The sequence below is a fragment of the Pan paniscus genome, chromosome X, assembly GCF_029289425.2.
Source record: "Pan paniscus chromosome X, NHGRI_mPanPan1-v2.0_pri, whole genome shotgun sequence".
In the NCBI taxonomy this organism is placed as follows: Eukaryota; Metazoa; Chordata; class Mammalia; order Primates; family Hominidae; genus Pan; species Pan paniscus.
The window spans coordinates 90212275-90226625 of NC_073272.2; positions in this window are offsets into that span (position 1 = coordinate 90212275).

The following is a 14351-nucleotide window of genomic DNA, read 5'->3' on the forward strand; positions in this document are numbered from 1 at the left end:
CACATATCAATATTAACCTTGAATGCAAATGGTCTAAATAGCCAACTTCAAAAGCAGAGAGGGGCAAGTTGAATTAAAAAAAAAAAAAAACAAGACCAATCCAACTGCTGTCTTCAAGAGACCAATCTCACACAAAACAACATTCATAGGCTCAAAGTATGTTACAATTCAAATATAATGTAATGGTCTCCTTTATACTTTAACCTGGCTTAAATAGAAGTGTGTCTTAATTATATTATTTGTCTATATTTTTGGTATGCCTGAATTATATCATAATAACATAAGAAAATATAAGTATATAAGTGTACTTTTTTTTTTTGAGATGGAGTCTCGCTCTGTCGTCCAGGCTGGAGTGCAGTGGCACGATCTCTGCTCACTGCAAGCTCCGCCTTCTGGGTTCATGCCATTCTCCTGCCTCGGTCTCCCAAGTAGCTGGGACTACAGGTGCCCGCCAACACGCCTGGCTAATTTTTTTGTATTTTTAGTAGAGATGGGGTTTCACCATGTCAACCAGGATGGTCTCGATCTCCTGACATCATAATCCACCCACCTTGGCCTCTCAAAGTGCTGGGATTACAGGCATGAGCCACTGCACCCAGCCTATAAGTGTACTTTTTAAATTTAAATTTTATAATTAAAAGTGTAATTTTATAATGTAAATATAATGCAATAATTTAAATATTATAATTTAATATTATAATTTAATAATTTAATATTATAATTTAACAATTTAAATATTATAATGCAAATATAATGTAATAAAATATAAGTAAGGATTAAAAAATAATAGCATAGACTGCACGGTGCAGAATATAACTTCATGATACCTGGAGATCTGTAAGATTATAGACTCCCATCCTGAACCTGGCTCGTAGCTTAATAAGAACAGCAGAATTCCTAATATTCCTGTGTGTAAAACATATCCAATCTCCTAGGCTCCTTAAATTAAAGAAAGGCCTCAGTTGTCATTTTTATTATGTTAGAGGTTCCTTTACATGTCTTATGTTTGTATAAGAAAAGAAAATCTTATTGGGATTTGCTGCTTGTATGAATATTGCAAAAGTGATTAACGTAAACAATATGTATATTGGAATTATGAAATTTCATGAAGAGAAGAAACATTTAGCTAAAATTTTATCTGTTCAAGTTAAATCCTGTTAGGAAATTAACTACTTTATGGTTCTGAACCAATATTTAAATTAGTATTTTTTTTTTAAGCTTACAGCCATAAATTTAAAGTGAGTCGAGTCTGGGTGGTTTGAGCTTTTTTCTGTTTATCTGCTCATATATGTAGGCATAAATTAGAGGGAAAGATGGCTTTAATCACAGTTGGGGCGTTTCCAGGAAAATATGTTGGCAAGAGAGAGTGTGTGTGATTTACACATGTACATGAATCACATTAAAATATTTGATTGTTTTAATGTAGGAAACATCAAGTTCAAATCTGTGTAACTTTTACTGCGGTGAAATAAAGTTCTGACATAAAACATAAAATGCTAGTGCTTCATACATAGATTTCCTCATTAGATTTATTATATGAAAATTTGAATATGGGCAGCGATGTACTGAAAAATAAAATGAAATGTGTGTTACAGTTTAATTTAGAGGTCTCCATATTGTAATCAGCTTAATGCCCTGGGACAACTACTGAAAATACAGTTTTGATTTATGTTTTAGTAATATAAATGTTTAAGATCATATATGCACTATTCTTTCTTAAGAATTTGTTTTGTTCTTTCTGCACACACACAACATCATAATGACAATGACTTTCTGATGTGTACACATATCTAAAGTTATTCCAAAGTTAACTTCAGGTTGTTGACAGATTGCTTCTCTCGGGTTCTTTGGGGACTGGATTGAAGCTTGGCTTTTGAGAAGGGAGACTTTCATACTTAAGAATGCATTTTTTAGACTATCTCACAAGGAATCAAGACTGTTTTTTGAAGAACCATATTTTTGTTTTTAACTTTTAAGTTCAGGGGTATGTGTGCAGAATGTGCAGGTTTGTTACATAGGTAAATGTGTGTCATGGGGTTTGTTGTGCAGGGTATTTCATCACCCAGGTATTGAGTCTGGTATCCATTAGTTATTTTTCCTGATCCTATCCCTCCTCCCACCTTCCACCCTCCGACAGGCCCCAGTGCGTGTTGTTCCCCTCAATGTGTCTGTGAGTTCTCATCATTTAGCTCCCACTTATGAGAGAGAACATGTGGTATTTGGTTTTCTGTTCCTGTGTTAGTTGTTAAGGATAATGTTAAGGATAATGGCCTGACGTTCCTTCCATGTCCTGCAAAGGAAATGACCTCAAGGAACCACCTGTTTAAAATGTATTTAACATCTCTGGGTTAGTGGTTTTCCTAAATGGATGTCAATTCCTTTCATTGAGTAAATATTGGTTGAAGTCCCAGATACTCTCTTAGGGCTCCAGGATACAACAGCAAGCAAGACAGTTTATGTCTGTGCTTATTATAGAGTTTACGTTCTGGCAGCTTTGGCCATAAAAAAGTTTCCTTCCCCATATGTAAAAGAATATTTCCTGGAATAATAATAATAACACATAGGCTCAAAAACATGGTTAGATGCCATAAAATATTTTTTATTTGAATTCTGTTTATTGGACTGGCTGCTCAGAGACACTTCTTAATGCCTTCATTTCAATATACAGACACAGTTTTCCAAATGAATACATACTCTGTGCCAGGCATTGTGCCAGGTAATTCACACATATTATCTCACTTAAGTCTTGCAAAAAACCGGAGGAAATAAAAAATTATTTCAATTTTTTTAGACAGGAAAAATGACAGTAAGAAAAGTGAAATAATAATCAAATTTAATTACTTTAGTTGTTAGTGGTCACATTGGGCTACAAATCAAAGTTAATTCCACTTCACAACCCTAGTACACTCTACCACCCTGCAGCACTGCAGGAAAGCCCTTGTAACACATCATATACAGTATTTCCCCCTTACCTACAGGGGATATGTTCCAAGAACCCCTGATGGATGCCTGAAACAGCAGATAGCATCAAAGCCTGTTACACTGTTTTATTTTTATGATAACCAAGGCTGCTATTAAGTGACTAATGGGCTCTAGCATAGCCACCATGGATATGCTGGACAAAGGAATAATCTCTGGGCACAAGAGAGTGAAACACCATCAATGTTATCATGCTACTCAGAATGGCATGACAATTTAAAACTTATGAATTGTTTATGGAATTTTGCATTTTGTATTTTTGGACCACAGTTGATGGCAGATAGCTGAATCTATGGAAAGCAAAACCATGGATAAGGGGGAAGTGTAGTATTGCCTGTGGATTATATCAGTATTTTTGTTGTATTTCTGGTCTAAATATTGTAGAGTATTTTAAAAGAAAAATCCAAGCCTTGTTTGAAGAATAACACACATTTTAGTAGCTGGTAGAGTTAGTAACAAAGTATTTGTGAAATCACTAGAGAATCTTAGTGGTTGTACTCTTACGGTGTTCTGAAAAATATTAAAGCCACTCTGCGTTGTCCTTGTAGGGACTCTTTTGGGCTGACTAAATTGTCTTCTTGAGATTCTCTCCCAAGGTATAAAAATTATCCCTATTGGTTTCCAAACACCACCACTGATCATGTTTTACTCACTGTGGAATGACACCAAACCCAGTAAATATACTTGCTATGGAAGTTTAGGCTTTGGTATCATTTAGAAAAAAAGTTGCACTTGCGCAAAATCAAAATTTTAGATACAAAGGCCAATCCATGTAATAACTTTATTATTACACGAAGCTTTATTCTTCTCCAAAGCCCTATTGAAATACTTTGTAGCATGGTTCATGAGAACTCTGAGTGTGTTGTAGGGGAGGCAGGACTTTGTAGTCCAAGCACAAAACAGGAATTACTATGGATGGGGTTGAAACAAGTTGGAGCTCACTATGTGTTAGCCCTTCTTTTGCCTCCTGGTTTTCTTGGCTAGATGCTGAACCTACTCCAGTCTCACATCCATCTTTTCTCTAATATGTATCCATTCCAGAGATAAAGTTATGGGTATACAAAATAGATTATTTTGGAAAGCTTGCCAAAAAGCCACTCAGCTCAAAGACATTTATTTCATTTATGGGGGACTGATTATCTCTCCTATTTCTTATCGAACTTAACTTCCTCTTATGCTCTGTGACACATACACAGAAATCCTATAGTATATTTTCATTAACATCATGTTTTCTGAATTTGGCTTAATGTTTTCAATTTAGTTCCAACTTTTACAGGTTCTTCACAGCCTGCCAACTTTCTTTCCTAATACACTTCTCTCTATCTGGAATGCCCATAATTTTTCCAACTCTCTTGAACAACTCACAATATTTTAGTTATCTTTTAAGGTGTAGCTAAAATCAGTTTCTTTATTGAAATCCTCCTTTGCCCTTCCAGCAAGAATAAAATCTCTTTTCTCCTGAACTACTGTTTCAATTTAATTTTTCACGCTATGACATTAATATTGTTCTACCTTGTTATTATTTCAGTAGATTTTTTGTTGTGTCTCCTAATTACAAACATGGATCTGAATGTCAGGAACCAGCCTGATTCATCATTATATTCTTATTGCACTCAACACAGGATTTTGTACACTTTCTAAGTGTTCAAAAATATTGGTTGAATTTCTACATTCTCAATTTCATTGAGTACCTCTCAACTCTACTTAATTCACCATTCTCTACTCTGCAAACTCTGCTGCCTACTCTTACACCTTTGACCTAAGTGAGATCTGGACTTCTATGTCTCCTAGTGGGGCTTCCTCTAACCACAAAGAACTTGAATTAAAACAAATACCTAGCAGAAGATGCAAGGGCTCTTTGCTATAGCAGCACATTGATTTGCTATAGCATCACATCGATACTGAGACCTGAAGATGTTCAAGTGGTTTGGCCAAGGCTGAGAATAGACATAGGTATCCAGACAAAATCCACCCATGGCACTTTCTCCCCCAACATTTCTGTCAGTGTTGAATCAGATTATCTGCTTGGAATTCTTTTCTATTTTATTTTCATTTAAATTTTAAAAAAGAAGCTATGGTGTATAAAAGAAAGCCCTTAAGGCCAGAAATAGTTAAGCTATCTACACAAAACTAGTAATTTTATCAAGTAACATGAAGACTGTGACATTTTTGACTTAATATTTTAAATGTTTTCAGAAAAACTGAGGAAACAGACTAACGTGGGGCCACATGATCAAGAGATAATAGAACACTGTTTTGTAAAACACAATCGGAGCATGGGTTGTTGGATTCCAACCTTATAGTTGATAACGCACCACACCTGTTGCATTATTATTTGTCTAGTGAAAATAGAACGATTCACTGTAACTGCTTTATAAAGATCTTATAAATAATTATTTACTTTCAGCTCACTGAGAGCAAAATTATATGAAAATATGTGATGGTCTGTCAAAGGTTTAAGTGATATGAGAAGGGATCTGCAGAGATTATGTATCATTGGGATGCATTTTCTTTTGTAGAAACAAGAAAAACTTATAAAATATATTTATCACTTTTCCATACTCCTATCACTTGTAATTAATTTTTTATCATAAGGAAAGAACTAGATGAAAATCATTGAATATAATTTAAAAGGACTCCAAAAAAAGAGACCAAAGAGGAGAAATATAATTACTTTTCTTGAAAAGAAATTTACCATTTATATTCTAGTACAAGCCAGGGGAAGGTGCCTAAATTTTATGTTCTGGAGGGAAAAAGTGTACCTTCCATTTTTTCATTAACTTAACAGGAACACAAGAACATTAATGTGTTTATATTTGTAAAACACTTGGAATTTTCATTTTTTTAAAAATTGTATTATTATTATACTTAAAGTTTTAGGGTACATGTGCACAACGTGCAGGTTTGTTACATATGTATACATGTGCCATGGTGGTGTGCTGCACCCATTAACTCGTCATTTAGCATTAGGTATATCTCCTAATGCTATCCCTCCCCACTCCCCCAACCCCACAACAGTCCCAGGTGTGTGATGTTCCCTTTCCTGTGTCCATGTGTTCTCATTTTAAACATGCTGAAAGTGGAAAGTACAATTATCTTGTTAGGAACTATTTGAAATATTTCTGTTTAACACAGCAGATAAAACAAGCAAATCGATCTGAGAGTAAGTATATGTAATGTTTCAAAATGCATATGTTTTCTGTGTGGTTTCTAAGCAGCACTCCACTTACCTTGATTTAGTGGTGAGTATTGCTGTTGCTACTGTTTTTGCTAGTTCAGTCACTCAGATGATGTAAGACTGCCATCAGAAAATTAAAATTTCTCTCACCTATCAAGTACAAGATACTGTAGTTCATTTTACATTAATCATAGAAGTTGTGAACAAATTTTTTGAGGAGGATTTGTGTAACAACTTACATATTCTTTACTGTTAAAGTAAGATAAGCATATATTTTTTCAATGTCAAATCGTAAGGATAAGTGTAATTTATTGATTTTTATCTGTCTTAATTCTCTTATGCATTTATTTTGTATCAATATATCCATGTAAGTAGAGTTTATGCGTTTCTACTTATCACAATATAAGATATAAACTTAGATAACACATTCATTTTATTAATGCATGATATACATAAGAGCCTTTTCTAATTTATTCTTCTCTATTGTTCTCTCTCCTTCTTTGTCTCTGTCACATCTTCTCACACATACACGCACATGCATACATATAACTTCAATTTCTATTCCACTAGTGTAATGGAAATGCACTTCTAGAGAGAATCTCTTGAGAGCATGATTGGATAACCTCAATTCAATAGGGTCACTGAAAAAAATAGTAGTTTGTAACTAAACAGTCTTAATTGTTTTCAGAAATATTTCAAAAATATAGCAAGTGAGTTAAGACAATGGTTTTAGATCAACTTCTTAGATTTCAGTTCATTGTAGTGAAATTGATCTTTAAAATGGTATAAATATTATTAACAATTGCTTCTCTGGTTATATGAATAGATACACCTATAGAGAAACAATGGGTTTGAACTATTATGAGAGTGTGGGTATCTATTATGAAAGGGTTTTCAGGCAATAATGAAAATATCTAAACCTTTAAATAAGGACAATGAAAGGGTTTTCTATGCTACATATTAAAATAACGGCTTTAACACACTTGACATAAGCTCTTTCTATTCTTTAAAGGACATTATGCAAAACTAATAATATTATTGTTGTGTCAAATGTCTTATTGGTAAAAAAAAAAACTGAGATTACTGTATTTTAACACTGTGTTCTGCAAAACTGTTTTCTTACTAATTGTTCTACAACTTCGGATAGTCCCTCCTATTATTACTACATAAAGGAAAATTTAGTAATTTGTGAGAAGAAAATATAAAAAGGAATAGTTCTGTCATTGCTTAAAACAGTGTTTTTTCTAAAAAAAAAAAGTGTTTAGTTTCATGGTCTCAACAGGGAAGCATGTTTTGCATGCAAATAACATGTGGTTATGGAGAGTTACTATGACGGATAATGTCTTATGTTGCCTCGACATCTGTGGACTAATAGAGTGACTCTGCAATAAGTGAGTGTATTAGGCCATTCTTGTATTTCTACAAAGAAATAACTGAGACTGGGTAATTCATAAAGAAAAAGGGCTTAATTGACTCAAGGTTCTGCAGGCTGTACAGGAAGCATGTCACCACACATCTGCTTGGCTTCTGATGAGGCCTCAGGAAGTTTACGTTCATGGCAGAAGGTGAAGGGGGAGCAGGCACATCACATGGTCAGAGCAGGAGTGAGACAGAGAGAGAGGGAGAAAGAGAGTAGGGTGGTGTCACACACTTTTAAACAACCAGCTCTCTGAAGAACTCACTCACTGTCCTGAAGTCAGCGCCAAGACTTGAGCGATCCACCCACCTCCCACCAGACCCCATCGCCAGCACCGGGGATTACAATTCAACATGATATTTGGGCAGGAACAAATATCCAAACTATATCAGTAAGGTTGTTGATAAAATGTAACCAATCTGAGTTTTTCATTTAAGTTTCAAGCTGACTTTGGGGACTCTGTGGAGGGTTAGAAAGAAAGAATAATTAAAAATAAAAGAAAGAATAATTAAAAATAAAGTATACTCTAGTTCTGGTGGCAATTAACAAAAATGATTTTGAAAAGGCAATTAAGACAACACTAATTTTAAGACACAGTAGTTCTCAGTTTCACTGGAAGTTGTAATGTTAGAAAAAAGAAAAAGCTGACATGCCTAAAAATGGGGAATCTGCCAATGACCATAAAATTAAAATAAAAACACACTACAAAGGTATGTTTTAAGTAATGACATTTACATTATACTTATTGTTAATGTAATGCTTCACAATGATAAAAAAAATCTGTACCCTTCTGTTAACTTCACTTAGAGACATATTTTATTGGTTAGAGGACAAAAAATGACATGGATTGAAAATTAAAGATAAATAAACTGAGTTCTTGATCTTTACATTGTAGATGCTTCCCACATATTTATTAAATGAGTGAATAAGGAATATTCAGGTGTTTTCCATTCAACGCCTCTAAAAATATTTCATTTTTTAATTTTCATGTGGTTAATCCAGTGATATAAGCTTAGTGATCAATGTTCATGCTTTTGGAAAGCAGTATTTGAGAGTAAAATGTACATGAACCAAAAAATTGGACCTCTTTCTTTTTTCCTGACTTTCTTTATTTTTATTTATTTATTTAATTAATTTATTTTTTGAGATGGAATCTCACTCTGTTGCCAGGCTGGAGTGCAGTGGCGTGATCTTGGCTCACTGCAACCTCCTCCTCCCGGGTTCAAGTGATTCTCCTGCCTCAGCCTCCCAAGTAGCTGGAACTACAGGCATGAACCACCATGCCCAGCTAGTTTTTGTATTTTTATTAGAGATGGGGTTTCACCATGTTGGCCAGGATGGTGTCAATCTCTTGACCTCGTGATCTGCCCTCCTTGGCCTCCCAAAGTGCTGGGATTACAGGCATGAGCCACCACGCCCAGCCTTTTTTCCTGACTTTCTTAGTTACTAAATTATCATTCTTATTTCTATTCCTACTTCCTCCCCTTTTCACTGAATTTTTAAAAAGTTTACCTTTCCCTATGCTACTGAATTCATTTGTACTGTACTATACAACCTCTCACACTGCATTTTATTTTTTTCTTGTTATCTTATTTTCTTTTCTACCAAATTGTTGCCTCAGGCAGGATCTGTGACATTTTCACCTGCATCTTGGTTACTTGGTACATAGATGCATGAAGTGACCGATGATATATATATATTTTTTTTTAACAAAGCAAGTGAAAAGTGTGAAGATACTCCTTAAAGTTAAGAAATAAAACACTATCATTCATTAAGGTTAATATACATGTTTGAATAAAGTATGAGGTTGAGTAGACTAGTGATTGTTAACATTCTTACATGTGCTAGGATATTCTATATATTAATTCATTTAATCTTCACACACATAAACACACATTCATATTTTATGCAATAAGTGCTTTTATCCTCATTTTATAAATGTGGAAATCAAGGATTAAAGTATTCAAAGAACTTGTCCAGTTATCTAGCTAGCGAGTAATAGATCTGAGACTGGAAACCCTGTTTGCCAGGAGACTTCAAAGCCTCAGGCTATTTTTTTATAGTGCAATGCTCAGTTTGCTAAAGGAGTATTCCTCAAATGTGCCTGATTTTTAAAATCACCGGTAACATTTATTGAAAACATTGATTTTTTTTTAGCCAAACCCTAGACCAGCAGAATCAAAATCTTTAGGGAATAAATTGGGTGGGAATTTTTATTATTAACAAGATCCCCAGGGGAAGCTTAAGTTTAGGCAAGTTTGTTTATTTTACAGTGTGTTAGGCCATATTTCATTTGCTCTCCTGAGGTTACAGATACCTTGACTACCTATTTTCTCTACCTTACCAATAATCTGTTTACTTAAACTATTAGTCTTGATTCTTAATACTTGAGGATGAAGACGAATACTAAGGAATAAGCTACAGCTGTATGTGGAAAAATAATGCATTTGAAAATCAACAAATTTCATGGCAAATAATAGATCTGACTACATTTAACATAATGGGAGAAAAACATGATTTTTCAATACCACACAACCAATCAATAACCAAGCCTCAGTAAGAGTAATTTGATACAACAGTAACAGTTAAAACCATAATTTATTCTGAAGTTTTTTATCCTTTATAATGGTTGCAAATGAAGCAAGATTTTTCAGTCTCTATAGTTGAAGTTAATAATTTATTGAATGTTTTCCTCTTTCTTCTTTCTATAGTTAGGACACAGAATAAATCCTTTAGTGTCTTAGTCAACAAGTTCTTGCTGTATGATTATACCTTGTATGATCTCTTAAGAACTTCAGTTAAAACCCTTCTATATTCTTTTCTCATATGATATTCTAGCAAAAACGTATTATTTGTGATAGGAAACACTAGGTCTTATTCATTTTTCTAACTATATTTTGGAGCCATTAATAATACTCACTTGCCCCTTCACCCCCACTAACTTCCCAGGCTCTGGTAATCATCCATCTACTGTCTACTTCCATGAGTTAAATTATTTAATTTTCAGCTCCCACAAATAAGTGAGAAAGCATGAATTTGTCTTTCTGTCCCTTGTTTATTTTACTTAACATAATAACCTCCAGTTACACCCACGTTGTTGCAAATGACAGAATCTCATGTTTCATGGCTAAATAGTACTACATTTTGCGTAAGTACTACATTTTCTTTACGCAGTCATCTGTTGATGGACACTGAAATTGCTTCCAGATCTTAGTTACTGTGATGATTGCTGAAATAAACATGGCAGTATAGATATCTCTTTGATATACTGATTTTCTTACTTTTGGGTACATACCCAGCAGTAGGATTGGTAGATCATATGGTAGTTCTATTTTTAGAATTTTGAGGAACCTCCAACCTGTTCTCCATAGTGGTTGTATTAATTTACCTTCCCATCAACAGTCTTTATGGGTTCCCTTTTCTCCACATCCTGGCCAGCATTTGTTATTGCCTGTCTTTTGGATGTAAGCCATTTTAACTGAGGTGAGATAATACTTCACTGTAGTTTTGATTTCCATTTCTCCGATGATCAGTGATGTTGAGTACCTTGTCATATACCTGTTTGCCATTTGTGTGTCTTCTTTTAAGAAATGTCTATTCAAATCTTTTTGCCTATTTTTTAAATAGGATTATTAGATTTTTTACTATATATTTGTTTTACCTCCTTTTATGTCCTGGTTATAAATCCCTTGTCAGATGGGTAGTTTGTAAATATTTCTACCCCTTTTCACTTTGTTGATTGTTTCCTTTGCTATGCAGAAGGTTTTTACTTGATGTGATCCCATTTTTATTTTATTTTATTTTATTATTATTATACTTTAAGTTTTAGGGTACATGTGCATTTTTATCCATTTCTGCTTTGGGTGCCTGTGCTTCTGCTGTATTACTCAAGAAATTGTTAACAAGATAAATGTCCTGGAGATATTTCCCAATGTTTTCTTCTAGTAGTTACGTAGTGTGAGGTCTTAGAGTTAAGTCTTTGATCCATTTTGGTTTGATTTTTGTATATACGCATCTAGTTTCATTCTTTTGCATATGGATATCTAGTTTTCATAGCACCATTTATTGAAGAGATCATCTTTTTCTCATCTTGGAAAACTTGTCAAAATTGAGTTCACTGTAGATGTATGAATTATCTCTGGGTTCTCTATTTTGTTCTACTGAAGTATACGTCTGTTTTTATGCCAGGACCATGTCATTTTGGTTACTTTAGTTCTGTGGTATAATTTGAAGTCAGGTAATGTGACTCCTCTTGTTTTGTTCTTTTTGCTTAGGATATTCTGGGTGTTTTATGGTTTTCATATTTCCATGTGGAAACATGGAATATCTTTCCATATTTTGTGTCCTCTTCAACTTCTTGCATCAATGTTTTATAGTTTTTTTGTAGAGATCTTCCACTTTTTTGTTTAATTCCTAGGTATTTTATTTGTAACTATTGTAAATGGAATTACTTTCTTGATTTTTTTTTTCAGATTGCTTACTGTCAACATATAGAAATGCTACTGATTTTTGTATGTTGATTTTGTATCCTGTAACTTTACTGAATTTGTTTATAAGCTCTAATATTTTTTGGTGGACTTTTTAGGTTTTTTCCAAGCCTAATATTATATTGTCTGCATATAAAGATAATTTAACTTTTTCCTTTCCAGATTAAATGCCTTTTATTTCTTTCTTTTGTCTGATTGCTGTAGATAGGACTTCCAGTACTATGTTGAATAAGAGTGGTGAAAATGGGCAACCTTGTAATGATCCAGATCTCAGAGGAAAAGCTTCCTTTTTTCCAATTTAGTATGATACTAGCTAAGGGTTTTTCACATATGGCTTTTACTAGGTGGAGGTATGTTCCTTCTAAACCAAAGTTTCTGCGGGATATTATCCTAAAGGAATGTTTAATTTTAGCACATGCTTTTTCAGCATCAACTGAAATGGTCATATGTTTTTTGCCTTTCTTTTTGTTGATTTGATGTATGACATTGATTGATTTGTGTATGTTGAGTCATCCTTGCATCCAAAGGATTAATCCCATTTGGTCATGATGAATGATCTTTCTAATGTATAGTTGAATTCGGTTTGCTAGTATTTTGTTGAGAGTATATGCATCAATATTCATCAGAAATAATGGCCTGCAGTTTCTGGTGTTTTTTTTTTTTTTCTCCTATGTTTCTTTATCTAGCTTTGGTATCAAGGTATAACTGGCCTTGTAGAATGAGTTTGGAGGTATTTCTTCCTCGTCAATTTTTTGAATTGTTTGAGTATAATTGGTGTTAGTTCTTTTTTAAGTGTGTGGTAGAAATTAGCAGTGAAGTCATTGAATCCTGGCCTTTTATCTGCTGGGAAACTTTCTATTATGGCTTCTATCTTGTTCCTTCTTATTGATTTGTTCAGATTTGTGATTTCTTCGTGATTCGATCTTGCTAGTTTATATGTGTCAAATAACTTAGCCATTTCTTCTAGATTTTCCAATTTATTGTCATATAATTGCTCACAGTAGCTACTAATAATCTTTTGGATTTCTCCAGTATCAGTTGTAATATCTCCTGTCTCTGATTTTTTAAATTTGGGTTTTCTATATATTTTCTTATTCTAAAGTTTAATTAATTTTGATTATCTTCAAAAACCAACATTTTGTTTCGTTGATCTTTTATATTGTTTTCTTCATTTTAATTTCATTTATTTCTGCTCTGATCTTTATTTCTCTCATTTTCTTCTACTAATTTTGGGTTTGTTTTTCTTTTCTTCTCTAGTTCTTTAAGATGCATTGTTAGCTTGTTCATTGACCTGCTGGTTATTCAGGAACATATTATCTAATTTTCACATTTGTATAGTTTCCAAAACTTCTCTTGTTATTGACTTCTAGTTTTATTTTTTATTCCATTGTTGTCAGAAAAGATGCTTGATATCATTTCAAAGTTTTTGAGTGTTTTAAGACTTGTTTATAAACCTGATTTATGGTATATCCTTGAGAATTATCCATGTACTGAAGAAAAAAATGCATATTCTGTAGCCATTGGATAAAGTGTTCTACAACTATCTATTAGGCCCATTTGGTGTATAGTGCAGATTAATTCTTTACTCTTCCCTCTCCTCTCCTCAAGCAGAAGATAAAGGTCTCTTTTGGAGCTGTGAGCTTTGAAGCCTGGGGTTGTGATAGAGGTGGTGCAAGCACTCCATTTGCCACTCTGGCTGGTGTCTTAGTAGACCATGTGTCCTCCAAGTGCACTGGCTCTGAACCAAAGTTCTGCACTAGGACTCACCTAGGAGTCTCTGTCCTTGTGCCCTAGATTGCCTTTCAAGTTTACTTTAGGCCCCAGTGCACTTTATGCCACAGTGGCAAGGCTTGCTGAAACTCAAGTTCTGAGCACTGAGATTAGTATTTCCTTATCAGGCCCCAGCTACATCCTGCTGATTGGTCCATTTTACTGAGAGCTGATTGGTCTGTTTTACAGAGAGCTGATTGGTCTGTTTTGACAGCGTGCTGATTGGTGCATTTACAATCCCTGAGCTAGACACAGAGTGCTGATTGGTGCATTTGCAATCATCTAGCTAGACATAAAAGTTCTCCAAGTCCCCACCGGACTCAGAAGCCCAGCTGGCATCACCTAGTGGATACTGCGCCAGGGCCGCCAGGGCCGCGGGTGGAGCTGTCAGCCAGTCCTGCACCACGTGCCCACAGTTCTCAGCCCTTGGGAGGTTGATGGGACCAGACGCCACGGATGGGGGCAGCAACCGTTGGGGTGGCTCAGTCCGCATGTAAGCCCACGGTTGGGCAGGGGAGGG